General features: G+C 42.0%; 1 protein-coding gene and 1 long non-coding RNA gene across 3 annotated transcripts in view; one reads left to right on the forward strand and one right to left on the reverse strand.

Moving 5' to 3' along the window:
- LOC102369311 (protein BEAN1) overlaps window positions 1-3,692 on the reverse strand; it is a gene marked incomplete at its 5' end in the record, with an annotated part of 47,678 nt that overhangs the window by 15,533 nt on the left and 28,453 nt on the right. The window lies entirely within an intron of this gene.
- The window catches only part of LOC102386192, a 20,504-nt gene that overhangs the window by 8,677 nt on the left and 8,135 nt on the right, over window positions 1-3,692 (forward strand). For both annotated transcript variants that reach the window (XR_324384.1, XR_324383.2), the window contains exon 2: window positions 79-180. This is a non-coding gene — a long non-coding RNA (uncharacterized LOC102386192). The remainder of the gene's footprint in view (window positions 1-78; window positions 181-3,692) is intronic.

Here is a 3,692-nt window from a genome sequence, read left to right on the forward strand (position 1 = left end):
CCCTTCCTTCTTCAGGTTAAAATGGGAGTAGTTCCGTTTCCCTCCTCAACCTGAAACCTATTCTTCCTCTTGTTTTAGCCTCTCTCTTCCCTGGTGTAGAGAGGAATAACAGGAACATGGCATCTGTCTCTGGGTCCTAAGAAGACAACAGGATGGTGGTATCATCAGCAGTAGCAGCAGGTAGGGAGACCAGCACTTTGGGAGTTGGTGCGTTCATGCTGTATGTGTTGACAGAGATACAAATTGGGGGGGGGGTGTGTGTGTGTGTGTGTGTGTGTGTGTGTGGGAAGGGGGTTGGGGAAGTTTGCATTGTTGGAAGCTGCATTAATTGAAGGCAGAAGTGGGCACCAGCTTGTGTATATAGAGGCAATGGGACTGAACAAAGATTGTCTCTCTCTTTTGCGCTCTAAGTGACTAAAAGGAATTATCTGTGGGGAATGTGTCTTGCCAAAAAGGTCACATTCAACATCATATCTTTTTTTTTTTTTTTTTCCATGTGTGAATTTGCTTTGCAGTCTCTAGCAGGTTAAATTTGGGAAGGATGGCTGTTATACAATTATGGTATAACATGAAATGGAATGCAGGCATTGTGCATTTGGGTCTTTTGCCAGCCATTGCAATGGTTTGTCATACACTGGAGGGTCTGTAGACTGAGTGGTAAGAGATGCAAATGTTTTGTGTCATGCTGGCTTTCAAAAAGATGGGTGGTGGCTTGGAGGTGTTCAGGGTACAGTTGGAAAGATGAGCAAAAGTCCTTGAGAGACTCTTGAGCAAAGGGCAGGTGGTCAGAGGTGCAAGGCTTAAAACAGAAGTCAGCTCCAGAAAACTAGAATGTCAGTGAAGAGAGAAAATGTATACTCTTTCATTAATTTAGTACAAGAGCATGGGCTGCTATGGAGAGATTTGTGAAGCATTTCTGTAGAATCAATGTTCTCAGGCTTGGTTCTATTTATCTCTTTATTTTTTTTTATAGCAGGACCCTATACATATTTCTTACAACTATTAATGTTGTAAATGTGCCAAGAAGTGTCATTGCCTGTTCTGGACACTGCCTGCCAGTTCTTTATTTTAATTAAACTTGTCAATAGCTCAGGCTCAGGTTACATAAACCTAGGCAAGGCAGTACATCGCCACTAATTTCTTGCATGAATTATGTTGTCAGGGATTTCTTGTCAATTCTATGCAGGGTTCACATATATCTAGAGTTTAAGTGTGTTGTTTAAATGTTAGCAACAGAAGTCCCATTCTTTGAGCCTTTGTTCTGTTTATTTTGGAGAGTAAAATGTTCTACAACATTTAGGTTAATCAGAAATGTCAACAGCTGCGCAACCTCCCTAGCGTTGGGTCAACCTCCCTAGGGTTGGGTCAACCACCTTTAATGCAATAAGAATCAATGGGAACCTATGTCGAAAATGGAAATTGTTGTTGCTAATGTAAAATGGGGTGGTCATGTGACAAAGAATGACAAACAGGAAGAGAAGCAGTGCTGGCTGCTACCCTGGGGGTCTTTAAGAGGAGGCTAGACGAATACCTTGCTGGGGTCGTTTGACCTCAGTACTCTTTCCTGCCATGGCAGGGGGTCGGACTTGATGATCTGCTCAGGTCCCTTCCGACCCTACCAACTATGAAAATTATAGTCCATCCTAAATGCCTAAGGACAGTGTGAAAGCAAAACATTCATCACCCCCATTTTTAAATATGGGAAAGTAGGGATGTTTTAGATGACAAGAAGTCTGAGGTTTTTCCAAAACAAGACCCCTAATCCAGCTAGCACTTTCACTTTCTTCAGCTCAGTGCATGAAAGAGCCCCTGTTGATTTTGATGGGACTAATCACAGTGGTAAATCTAAACACATGTGTAAGTATTTGCAGGTTTGGAATTAGCTTGAAGTCATTGTACCCTTCAAAAACAGTTGGCACACCATTTCCAAGGTTGCATACATGGAGAGAGATCCTTGTGACCAAAAAAGCAAAGGCTTATTGGAATGACTGGGATACTGAAATGCAATGAAGAGGGTTCATGCAGACGCTTGACTGGGATGCTCTAGAGTAGCGAATGTCAAGCAGGGTGCCACAGCATTGCGGGTGCCTTGAAATCTTTTCAAGGGTGTCATGGGGTGCCACACAATGTTAGCACTGTCAACATGCAAATAGGATTTACAACGTAAACCCAGAGCTTTCAATTAGGAATCTACAGCGTCAGAAGCATGCAGACCTGTTGCAGTCTTTCTCAGTTCTTTGCAACAGAAGAACTGCTTTATTTTTCTGTATTCACTTATTTTTTGACAACCTAAGAGCTGGTGTTTTCCTAGGGATGCTGCGAGTCTGAAAAGGTTGAGAACTGCTGGTTTAGAGAAGGGTAGTTAGCTGTGTTCGTTTAATCAGGGATGATCCTTCCTTCAGCTGAGGGCTAGACTAGGTGACCTCCTGAGGGCCCTACTTTTCTATAATACTATGATTTTATTACACATGCATCTCTTGTGAATATTGTGGCTTTTTATTTTTTTTAATAGTTTGCCAAATTGGTTTCTTTTTGTTTCCAGCCTTCTTGGGTACAGCCCTTCTGAAGTATTTCTTTTAACCCTTTCTTTTTTGTAATTACAGTGCATCTTTATGGACCTTCCTGACAGAGAAAGGAGGTCACTGACCTTGAGACGTACTTTCATCTGTATGTCTAGGCATTGGTTTTTAACAGAACGATAAGTTCATTCTCACTACGGATGACTTTGCTGTCATCTTTTAAGACACTTATGTCCTAGTCCTCATAAGGAAAGTATAAGTGGTAGAGCAAGAGCATGTGATCACTTTCCAAGAAGCGGGGGGTGGGAGCAGATCCATCACCTGATCCTGTTGTCTTGGCATGTTGTGGCTGTTGGGGGAACAAGGCAGGAAGAAAGTCACCCCCCCCAACCATGTCATCTCTCACTCAATTGTATTAGGATAGGTTTTTTGCTAAGGGAACACACAAGAGCTTACTTAACTCTGTCATTCAGAAATTATGACAGTCTCACTAGGAAGAGAAGAGAACTTGTCAGGAAGTAAACAAAGCATAACTGATAACATGAATACCAATCTGAGGCATGGAAGTGTTTTTGTTTTTAAAGATTTTGTGAAATAAGCATCTCCATAGGGCCTGCTTCTCCTTTCCTTTACAATGGTAACTCCTTTGGTGCTGCTTGTGTAATTTCACTTGCAGGAAGTTCCTATCACTCTCTGGAATCGGGTCATGATAAGCCAGGATTTTTTTTTTTTTTTTTTTTGGTCTGACTAGCCCTGAAAATTGGAAAGAAAAGCAAGTTGGGGAGATAAATAAGTGCCTGCCTTTATCTTATTTTCAGCAAGCACACAGCACAGATGGGCAGCAGATATTCATCTGTTCTGGATTAGAGACATTTATCATGGCCATCTCACTAGGATTAGACCCCATAATATGAGTGGAAAAACAAACTGCAAACAAAGGAAAACTGTCAGTCAATAGCAGGTCAATTGAGTCTTCAATGGGATGTCAGTCAAAGCTTTGTCTTTTCAGATCTGTTGACTCTTCCAAAGAAATAATGATGCTCCAACTTGAAAAGGTTGGATTGTGCAACTGGGACTCCAGTGCGGTGTTAAGGCGGCAGTAGGGTACATGGATGCGAGAACAGTGAGTTCCCTCAGACGAGCTGCTGAGATCCTTAATGCCTGTTGATTTCA

This window comes from Alligator sinensis, unplaced genomic scaffold, assembly GCF_000455745.1.
Source record: "Alligator sinensis unplaced genomic scaffold, ASM45574v1 scaffold170_2, whole genome shotgun sequence".
NCBI classification, from domain to species: domain Eukaryota; kingdom Metazoa; phylum Chordata; order Crocodylia; family Alligatoridae; genus Alligator; species Alligator sinensis.